An 11,562-nucleotide genomic window follows, 5' to 3' on the forward strand; every position below is an offset into this window, starting at 1 on the left:
ATACGTCGGAAGCCGCATTTGTACCGCCTTCTCCATCAGTTTCCCTGTGTACGATGTAAGCGAAATTGGCCTCAGGTTATTGATGTGCGCCTCCTTTTCAGGACTGGGAATAAAGCTGACATCAGCCGTCTTCCACGCATCGGGTAACTGTCCACTTTTCCAACACTCGTTGATGTACTGCGTGAGATGTTGAAGTGCTTGCAGATTGAGATCGACAAGGAATCCCACCATCACCCTGTCGTTTCCTGGTGCCGTGCACCTCCTCATGGCCACAAGCGCCGCCGGTATTTCCTCGACATCGAACTCTCTACCCAGGTCCTGATTCTACATGCCCTCATAATCTCTTATTGGCTTGTTGCATTTCACTGTATATAGGTACTTGCTGGTGGGGGCTGCAACCAGCTGCTGGTCCGTACCTGCGAAGCCATGTAGGGTTCTCTTGAGGTTGCGTTGCTGATCCCCACGCGACTTGGAAGTCTCTATCAAACATCTAAGAAGACTCCAAGCCGCCTTGGTGCTAAGGTGTCCTTGCAGCGAGTCGTATTTAGCCAACCAGTTTTTTTTGGCCAGGGTCCGTGCATACTCTTCTGCTTGCAATGTTATTACGCGAACTTGATCTTCAGCCTGTGGTTATGTTTTGCTTTTTCCACCGCCATGTGAGACTTCTTCTGGCTTCCCATAGATGTAGTAGGTGGTTGTCAATGGCCGGAACTACTTCTGAGATCTGAAGGGTACGTGTAAAGCGATCCCTGACCCCCACCAATGACTCTGCCCACTCCTCGTACTTTTCAATGGACGCGTTAAGCGTAGTCTTCCGCCTTTTGGAGCAACGATTAGTCCGTGAGCCGGGCGTGCCCTCTCGGTTTGCGATGCTTATTGTAGTCAAGGCAGATATTGAGAATGCAGTGGTCACTCCCCAAGGTTTTCTGTGTTGTACCAATCAGTTTCTAGCTCCATTAATCTAAGAGAGATCTGGACACGTATCTCTCGAGACACTGTTGCCAATGCTCGTTGGATGCTGCGGGTCAGTAAAAATTGTCAATTCTAGGCCCGAAATGGCTGCAGCGAGTTTCCTGCCCTTAATATCCTCCTTACTATAACCCTACAAGAAGCTATATGCATTAAAATCCCCCACTATGATGAGAGGTGCACTTTTTACCAATTGCGCTGCCTTTTGGAAATTTTTTTGAAAGACGCCCCCTTGTTCTTCGGTCGACTATATATGTTCAACACATACGCATTTCTACTAGTTCGTACGTTCGGTAATAGCTTAAATATATGTTCCACCTACGATACAAACTCCAGATCGATTGTCGCAGCCGTGCAATCCTTAAGTACCAAAATGCAAGTGGATAAGTTGTTTTGATGCGTGCTGTATGTTCTGAGTTTGGCTTCCGTATTCACATCCTGCAGTGCAATAATATCTGGTAATTTATCCAATGAATCTATGTATTACTGTAGCGAATCCCTCTTCCTTCTTAACCAATTGCAGTTCCGCTGTAAAATCATCAGCTTAGGAGGGCGGGCCATGTTGAACACTAAAGGAAGTCGCGCTTGGTGCGTACCCTTCGGTGTCGGGCAAATCATCAGCTACAAGCTGCCGATTACTCACCCGGCCAGTTAATTTTGGAACCTTCGCCCGCGTACACTCAGCAAGCTCCTGTAGTTTTCGACCAATTCTGATTTTAAAGGCTTGCAGCTTAACTAGACGGGGCTCCAAGATCCCATGTAAGACCCGCTCTACCGCTTCTTGAATACCCCTCTCAATAGCTGCCTGAACATTTTTCTCAATAATAGTTTGCAGAGTTTCCTCGAGGCTCGTCTGTATATTCTGCATTATACGCGCTTTCAAACGCGGAAGGTCGTTCAACAAAAATCTCTCGACAACCACTTCAATCCTGGCTCCTTTCTCTGTGGCCCCAGCCCCCTTATCGGTCTCCTGTGCCACAACGTTACTGTTTCCCTCCATTTCCGTTTTCACACCCTGAGGAAGAAGAGTAGCGCCTGCTCAGTAGGAGGGAGGGCAGCATCCTCCTGCATTGCAGATTCGCCAGGAGGTCTGGCATGTTTTCACCCTCTGAGGATGTCCTCTGTTTCTGATTTTTATACTTCGCTAGCTCCTGTTTTTATGTGCTAATTTCCTCCTGAATTTTTCAACAGCCAACGTGGGAGGCGGGGAAGTTGCAACCTGTGCCCAGCTCACCTTGCTGCCCGTGGTTTTCCGACTCGGCTTCTTCAAGCCTCTTGTCACCTGGACGACCGCTTCCTTCAGGCCCCCCTGCTTCTTCCGCGGTTGCGGTCCAGGCCCTGAATATCTCTGGTTGTCTCTGAATTGACGCTGCTTGCAGCAGTACCCACCGCAGGGCTTCCGCCCGGCTCCGGAACGATTCCTGTATTTCCAGGTGCAGTCTGTGGAGCTCGTGAGATGGGCACCCCCGCAGACTAGGCATCGGGGCTGGCACTCGTGACGCTCTTCTTGGGTGATATTTCCGCAGGCCCGGCAGAGGTTTTCTCGTGGATTAGAGCAAACATCCACCCTATGCCCCACTGTTCCACAGCGGGTACAAGCTGGTGTTGTCTTCCGGTAGAGACGGACGGGTACAACCTCCCCCCCCAGTAGAACACGTTGAACGGCACTGTAGGGCCTTCGAACGTAATCACCGCTACTTTCGACTCTCCTAATTTCCTCACACCCACCACGGAAGTGCCTGACGAGTAAATAGCTTGAGCAATATCAGCTTCTCACACTTTTAAGCCACTTGAAATACTCCGCTACACGTATTTTCGGGCATCTTGAGGTAGACATGCACCGCTTGCAATTGGCCGCCAATCCGCAGATTCTCTACGGCGAGGACTTGCCGAATAAGCTCTGCGTCTCGAATTCCAACCGTGATTATGATTTGATCCCAGGCCGGCCATTTTGCAGGTGCCTGTGATTTGCGTTCGATGCCGGCAGCAGCATATATATAGCTTGTCCTGTCTGATTAATACCCTTGAAATGTGACAAATTGAGCGTTCCTCTGGGTTTCATGACGACGACAGAGTCTTCAGTGCCGAATTTGGGCACCACCTCTGGTTTCTAACGCTTCGGTTGAAGCGGTTTGCTTGGCGCCAAAGTGGGGTCATGGCCGTCAGCAGCGTCTCTACTGTGCAAGCGTCCCTGCCGTTCCGAGCTCGCGCGCCTCGCAGACGCTCGCTCTTGCTCTTCTAATTTCTTCCGAATAGCATATTCAGTGGCTTAATCGAAGACTGGCTTCTTCGCAGCCTGTAACTCCACTACTTTATTTTATTATTTTATTTATTTATTACATACTGCAGGCCGTCAGGCCCAAGCAGGAGTGGATTAAAAACAAATTATTACAGTGATCAGTAATATCAAAATGCAAACAAAACAGAGCACAAACAGCAAGAAATGAAAAATGATAATAGCAGACCATGAAATTATGCTAAACATGGTCACTTATCAGGCCAAGAGACTGTAGGCAGGAGGCTGGCAAGCTGTTCCAATCATTAATGGTCTGGGGAAAGAAAGAGTGTTGAAATAAGCTAGACTTGGCAAAGTACGGGGTCAGAGAAAGAGGGTGGGAGTGTCGGGTTTTTCTGGTGTTCGATAATATTAGAAACGGTAAAGGATTTATTCCAAGTTTATGATTAAATAATAAAAATAAAAATTTTAATCGAAGAAATTTTTGCCGGGACTGAAGGGTAGGTATTGAATTCGATTGCATTAGTGCAGAGACAAAGACAGTTGGACTGTACTGCGAAAACATGAATCGGACAGCTTTCCTTTGGATTCGCTCTAGTGCATTTATGTTGGTAATAGTATATGGGTCCCATGAAATACAGGCATACTCTATTTTGCCCTTATAAAGGTTCCATATCCCAACCTCTTATCTTGAATGGGCGCATCTTTTAGTTTATGGCGCAACAAGCAAAGTTTTTGAATAGCTGATGAGCAAGTGTAGGAGATGTGCGTGTTCCAGCTTAAGTTGCTTGTTAATGTCACACCAAGATATTTGTATTCGCTAACTTTAGAAATTGCACCTGAACCCAGAAAGAAAGAGCATTTTAATGGATGAAGTTTTCTTGTACCACGTAGCAAAACGGTCTTTTCAGAGTTAAGTTTCATACCCCATCTACAACACCATGTGAGAATATTGTTAAGGGTTGTGTTTAGAATTGCCTGATCGTCAGCTGACCGGATCTCACTAAAATAATGCAGTCATCTGCATACATACGGATCTGCACAGGTTCATTAACCACATCAACAACGGCCATAGCGCTAGCCATTTCCTCTTCCACTGCCAAATTCATTGTTAGCGATTCTAAAACGGCCATTCAAAATTTCGCAAGAGGGAAGATACACCCAGTCGCAAATAAAATCTTAACCTCTGGCTCCACAGCTCCCCGACCTATTCACATCGTCTGGGTACCAGGTCATGCAGGCAACGCCGGTAACGAGGCAGCAACCGAGCGGGGCATACCGAAGACTGGGGAAGCACGCGAGACAGACTTCTCACCTATCATGACATAGAACCTCGCTACCGAGAACAACGAGTTTTATATCCTCCACCGCATACCTCTATCTCAAAACCCGATCAAATAACCTGGCGACAGCTACAAGCCACAATCTTTCCCTCCCGAGCTTGGTTGGCCTTGGCACACCCGGGCCGGTACAACTCCACCTCCTCTCTATGTGACGCACCTAGAGCCACCTTCAATCACAATGTTTCTAGCGAAGATTTCAAGCCACCGTCCCAACGGGGCCTCACGGACCAAGAGGGTTGGGAGATCGCGGTCTCCAGCTCGGACCCAGCAGCGCAAAAGACGCTGGTTTACTGGGCTGAAGCGGTCGCTGCCAGGCACGGCCTGACAGACACCAGCCGGGATCAGGAACCACCTCAATCCTTATAATGTACCCTGGTTCCCACAATAAATATTTTACCATCACCACGCCGGCGGTTGCGTTTCGATGGAGAGGAAACTGATAGGCGTCCGTATGCTTTGCGATGTCAGCGCACGTGGGGTCGAGATTACTCCAAAACCCTCTACTATGGCTCCTCTTTCTCCCCGCTTTCGCTCCTGCCTTCCTTCCTTCTGTTAAAACGCGGGTCAGGTGCCACAGAAACAATTGTGACAGAAACTGCGCCTTTCCCTTCCTGTGAGCCAGTTATGATTATTATTGTAATAGGAGTCCTTGAACAGGGCGCTACGCCGTCAACAGTGAATGGAACCTTCTGCGATCAGTCGTTGCACTGCTGAAAGCGCACGCCCGAGCGTCGGAGAGAGAGCGTCGTTGTCGTTTTCTTTCCTGACCGTCACGCGCGTTGAACATGGTTGTCGTTCTCTTCAGAGCATCAGGCGCTAAACATATCAGAGCCGAATACCTGTTTTACAACTTCCCCCGGGCGAAAAGACGCCATCCTGGCAGATTATGGCGATGTGACGATGGCAGGGTCGTAGTAAGGCTTCAGGCGGTTACTGTGTGCTATTTCACGATTGCGGCGATGGTGGTCAGTGGATGCCGTAAGGGGTTCATGAGGTAGTTGACGGGGGATGTTTGCTTGGCAATACGGTAGGGGCCCTGATACTTGCTCAAAAGTTTGGATGAAAGGCCGGGACTATAGCCAGACCAAAGAGTCTGTACGATAAGTAGGAAAAAGTGCAGTTTGATCTTATGTGGTTTTCTGCTGTTGCTGGGCGTGAGAAGTGAAGGACCGGGCAAGCTGGCGGCATACTTTAGCATAAGTTGCAGCTTGTGAAACAGTCGTGAATTCGGAAGAATCCGGTTGGTAAGGGAGAATGGTGTCCATGGTACAAGAGGGCTCACGACCGTACAGAAGGAATTATGGCGAGAATCTTGTGGTTGCTTGAGTGGCAGAGTTATAAGCGAATGTGACGAATGGAAAAACGCGGTCCCAGTTAGAGTGGTCAGAAGCGACATACATTTCCAGCATGTCGCCCATGGTGCGGTTAAAACACTCAACCATTCCATTTGTTTGCGGATGGTACGCGGAGGTGGCGCGATGAACGATTTTGCATTCTCTAAGAACAGCTTCGACAACTTCAGAAACGAAGGCGGGACCTCTGTCACTCAGCAATTCTTTGGGAGCCCCGTGGCGAAGAAGGATGTGCTGGAGAATGAAGGAGGCAATGACTTGGGCTGTAGCAGATGGCAAAGACGCCGTTTCGGCGCCGCGTGTGAGATTATCAATTGCAACAATGATCCAGCGATTGCCTGTTGATGTGCTAGGAAGCGGGCCGTACAGGTCGATTCCAACGCACTCGAAGGGCTTAGCTGGGCAGGTCAGCGGCTGCAGAGGAGCGGCGGTCTGGCGAGGTGGGGGTTTTCGGCGCTGACACTCTTGGCAGGACTGGACGAACCGACGAACATAACGGTACATCCCACGCCAATATTACCGCTTTCGCAGGCGAGGGAAGGTGTTCAATAAGCCTGCGTGGGCACACTGGGGATTGTGGTGGTAATGGGAGCAAATCACAGAGCGCAGATGGGTCGGAAGTACAAGCAGCCACTTTCTACCATCCGGAAGGTGATTCTTACGGTAGAGGAGCTCGTCTCCGATGGCGAAATGATGAGACTGGCGACGGAGAGCGCGGCAAGGAGGTCGTGAAGCGCGGCCAGATAAAACATTCAGGAGTGAAGCGGTCTCCGCGTCTATGCGTTGCTTGGAAGTCATATCGGTGGGCATGGCGGTGGGATGTAGAACGGATATAGCAGGAGTGGCTTCAGACGGCAATGGAGAACGTGAGAGAACATCAGAATGCGCATGTTTACGGCCAGAGCGATATATGACGTTAACGTATTCTTGAAGCCTCAGAGTCCAACGGGCCAGTCGACCATCAAAGACAGCCAGCAGAGGGAGTGATGATCGGTGACGACATCAAAAGAATGGCCATACAGGTAGGGGCGAAATTTTGCTATTGCCCAGATGATAGCGAGACACTCTTTCTCGGTGACGGAATAGTTTGCTTCAGCTTTTTTTAGGGTCCGACTGGCGTAAGCGACAATGTACTCGTCAAAGCCAGACTTCCGCTGAGTAAGTACTGCGCCGAGGCCGACGCCGCTGGCATCAGTGTGGATTTCCGTGGGAGAAGAAGGGTCGAAATGACCCAGGATTGGCGGAGTCGTGAGAAGGTGGCGGAGTGTCGCGAAGGCATCATCACAGTGTGGAGACCAGGCTGAAAGATCGTGGCTGGAAAGAAGCTTGGTGAGAGGGTTGATGATTGTGGCGAAACTGCGAATGAAGCGACGGAAGTACGAGCAGAGGCCGACAAAGCTGCGTAGTTCTTTCACATTAGTTGTCTTGGGAAATTCTGCCACAGCGCGCAGTTTTGCCGGATCGGGAAGAACGCCATCCTTGGAGGTGACATGCCCGCGAATGGTTAGCTGTCGTGCTCCGAACCGGCACTTCTTTAAATTTAATTAGAGGCCAGCGTCGGTCAGGCATCGCAGAACTGTCTCAAGGCGCTGGAGGTGAGATGGAAAATCTGGGGAAAAGATGACAACGTCGTCCAGGTAGCAAAGACAAGTGTGCCATTTGAGCCCTCTGAGCAGGTTGTCCATCATGCGTTCGAATGTGGCAGGGCATTGCATAGTCCGAATGGCATGACATTAGTAAGAGTTGTTGTCGGCCTAGTTGGTGCAGTACTTCAGACATCTTATAGCAGCGCGAACAAAAACACACACAGGACAGGGTACAGGACGAGCGCTCGTCCTGTACCCTGTCCTGTGTGTGTGTGTTTGTTCGCGCTACTATAAGATGTCTGAAGGCATGACATTAAACTCATAGAGCCCATCGGGTGTGAAAAAAGCGGTTTTTGGACGATCGGCCTCTGCCATCGGCACCTGCCAATAGCCGGAACGCGGGTCTATTGAAGAAAAGAACTCAGCTCCCTGCAGGAAGTCAAGGGCGTCGTCGATACGAGGGAGAGGATAAACGTCTTTGCGCGTAATCTTGTTCAGTCGGCGGTAATCTATACAGAATCGGATGGAACCATCTTTTGTCTTGATCAGGACGACCGGAGAGGCGCAAGGGCTGTGCGACGGTTGGATCACGTTGCGCTGGAGCACGTCAGTCACCTGTTCGTCAATAATGCGGCGCTCGGCGGCTGAAACACGGTACGGACGCTGGCACAAAGGGGCATGCGTGCCGGTATCAATGCGGTGAGTAACGGCAGTTGTGCGCCCCAACGAAGGTTGCTGGAAGTCGAACGAAGCCGTGAAATGTTGTAGGATGGCGACAAGCTGGGCTCGTTGTAAGGGCGTCAGGCCAGCGTCGATGGGCCGGTGGAAAACTTCGAGGCAAGATGGAGTGGCGACAGGAAGAGGCGTTATGGCGCTGATGTGAAGGCCGGCAGTGTTATCGACGAAGGGATAGGTGGGAGTGGAATCGAGCAAAGCAACGCTGCCCAGTGACCGGCCACGGAGCAAAGCAGTTGGGCAGGGGCATGAGTTACAAACAAAAATAGCACTTGAGCTACGAAAAATTGTTAGCACAGCATGGGGCAGCAACACGTATTTTTGGTCAGCGCATCTTAACGAGGGTGTGTAGAAAACAGTGGCGTCGGAAAGAGCAGCACAATAAAGAGGCACAAGCACTGAGGAGAAAGGCGGAACGTCGGTGTCCTCTGCGACGTGCACGGTAGCGGCAGCAGCAGCGGATGCGTCGAAAGAAGTGTCACTGAGGGGTGATAACTCAAGCTGAGCACGGGCGCAGGTTATTGTGGCATTATGTTTGGAGAGGAAGTCCCAACCAAGGATGACGTCATGTGATGAGCGGGCAAGGACGAGGAATTCTATTGTGTATTGAACGTCGTCGATGACAAGGCGGGCGGGGCAGGCGGTTAATGGTCGAATGTCTTGAGCACTGGCGGTGCGAAAAGAAACGGCAGGAAGCGGCGTCATTACCTTTTTGAGTTTGCAACATAGGGTGTAATTAAGAACTGATACGGCTGCGCCAGTGTCTACAAGTGCTTCGACAGGAACTCCCTCAATGAATACGGTAATAATGTTGGCTGGTACTGAAACAGGTCTTGTGTTAGTCCCTGATGGCACAGTTCTTGCTCCGGAACTGCGGCCGTTAGTTTTCCGTGTGAACGGCTGATTGGCGGCGGAGCATCGGAGAACGGGAACGACGGCCAGGTGAAGGCGAGCGGTGGGATCGGCGATTCTAACTTGAAGATGACTGCGGAGGATGCTCAGGGAACACGGGCGAGGGGGACGGGGTGAGATTGTACATCGGCTCACGTGTATAGTCGTAGGGACGAGGGCCACGATTGCGGCACAAACGAGCCACATGGCCGGCGACTCCCCAGGCGTAGCAAATGGGTCGGTTGTCTTGTGTGCACCAGGGGCTGGAAGGCTGTGGCTGTAATCGACGGCGGAGAACCGGACAATAAGGGGGGATTGTAAGCTGCTGAGGTTGCTGATGTCCCTGTGGCTCGTATAGGAGGGGAGTCCAGCTGTATACAGGGGCGACAGGGGGTGGTGGCCGCACCAAAACATCAGCGTACGTAAGAGTAGCCGCCACCAGAGGCTGCTGAGGAGGTGAAGGCAGAAAGAACCTGAGCGACCTGCTCTTGTATAACATGCTGAAGGGTGGGATTGAGCGGCGGCGCAGGCGCAGGTGCTGGGGGGCAGGTAGACAAAGAAAGCTGGCGTGCGACTTCCTCACGAAGAAACTGTTGAATCTGCTGAATGAGCGACTGCTGATCCAGGGCACCGTCCCCGGAGAGAGCCAAGCTGGAAAGGGTGGCCTGCTGAAGGCCAGCACGTCGCATGGAAAGTCGCCTTTTGCGCAGCTCATTGAAGCTTTGGCAGAAGCTGATAACATCGGACACAGTTTGGGGTTTTTTGGTGACGAGCATCTAGAAGGCGTCATCGTCAATGCCTTGCATAATGTGCCCGATCTTCTCAGCGTCGCTCATGGTAGGGTTGACGCGCTTGCAGAGGTCGACGACATCTTCTATGAAACTGGTGAAGTTCTTGCCGGTTTGTTGTGCCTGACTTTGCAAGCATTGCTCGGCGCGAAGCTTACATATAGCGGGACGGCCAAAAACTTCGGTCAGGCTGGTCTTGAGAGCCGCCCAGGTAGGGATGTCACACTCATGGTTGCGAAACCATAGATTGTCCACGTCGCTCAAATAAAAAATGACGTTTGTGAGCTTCACGTTGTCGTCCCACTGGTTGCACACACTTACGCGTTCAAACGACGCCTACCAGTCTTCTACATCCGTGTCATCGGTGCCGCTGAAGATGGCTGGGTCGCGCTGACGCGCTGCACCGGGACAGATGACAGGCGATGGGGTTGGTGGTTGGTTGGCGGTCTCAGGCATTGTGGAAGTGGTAGGCAACGCTCGGCTTCGAAGCTCCAGGTTGAGGGGATTGCTGTCAACCTCCACCACATGTAATAAGGAGTCCTTGAACAGGGCGCTACGTCGTCAACAGTCAATGGAACTTTCTGCGATCAGTCGTTGCACTTCTGTAAGCGCAGGCCCGAGCGCCGGAGAGAGAAATTCGTTGTCGTTTTCTTTCCTGACCGTCACGTGCGTTGAACATGGTTGTCGTTCTCTTCAGAGCATCAGGCGCTGAACATATTAGAGCCGAATACCTGTTTTACTTTATTACCAGTTATCAATCATATATGAGTAGGAAAGCCTACATGACCGAACCGTCTGTGACGATGTGATTGCGTAAGATCGCTCGGCCGCACGACGATGCACATGGCTTCGTTGCCCGTTGTCCTGTCCGCGGTTTTCGTTGTTAATACAGCTCGGGCTGGGATCTTCCTCGATTTAAGGCCGAATCGGTGTCTAGTGAAGCATGACGTCAGGAACTCCCCCATCGCTTCGCCGAGAGAGAGAGAGATAGCTAGAGAGAGAAAACCTTCATTACACGTAGGATTTAGGGTGCGCAGGTGGTGGTAGAAACATTTATTGCCATTTGGAAAAACTACTGGGGGCGAAGCCCTCTGCATGGCACTTGGATGCTCCCTTACTATATGGGCGACACCCTTATAAGGCAAAAGAAAGTCCTTGAAGAGCAATCCTCTTCATAGCACTGAAAATGATCGTCCGTTGTTCTTGACTTGAGGTGTTCTTCATGAGAGACTCCCAGTAGGACTCTACGTTCGGTGATGGGGGATGAGGAAAGGTGGGGCATGTAAGAAGGATGTGTAGGAAGTGTCCTGGTTTGCCACAGAGTCGGCATGATGAGGAAAACTGGTCTGGGTATCGGGCATGTAACAGTGTAGGGTATGAAGCAGTCCAAGTCTGCAAGCTTCGCCAGTGCTTTGGTGAGAGAGGGGGCTGGGGGTGTATACAGTCGTGCCTCGTTAATATGGACACTTTGGCTTCCGACCAAAACTGTCCATAAAGCGAGTCATCAATAATAGCGAGTCATGAATAAAAACAAGAAGGATTTTATTGAGAAACGAGAATTGTAATTAACGACTGCTTTTGTACGTAACGGTGTGCACAGGACTCAAAATTTCACAGAACACCGGTAATTTTGAGTGCATTGTCCTTGTCATTGTTGTCTTC

At 50.8% G+C, this 11,562-nt stretch overlaps 1 pseudogene; it reads right to left on the reverse strand.

Annotated features, from left to right (window-relative positions):
- Nucleotides 1–1,977: 1,977 nt before the first annotated feature.
- LOC146194384 (uncharacterized) lies at nucleotides 1,978–4,278 on the reverse strand (annotated as a pseudogene).
- Between the last annotated feature and the right edge of the window lie 7,284 nt (nucleotides 4,279–11,562).

This window comes from Amblyomma maculatum, chromosome 3, assembly GCF_055883805.1.
Source record: "Amblyomma maculatum isolate TAMU_Amacu chromosome 3, ASM5588380v1, whole genome shotgun sequence".
Taxonomy (NCBI): domain Eukaryota; kingdom Metazoa; phylum Arthropoda; class Arachnida; order Ixodida; family Ixodidae; genus Amblyomma; species Amblyomma maculatum.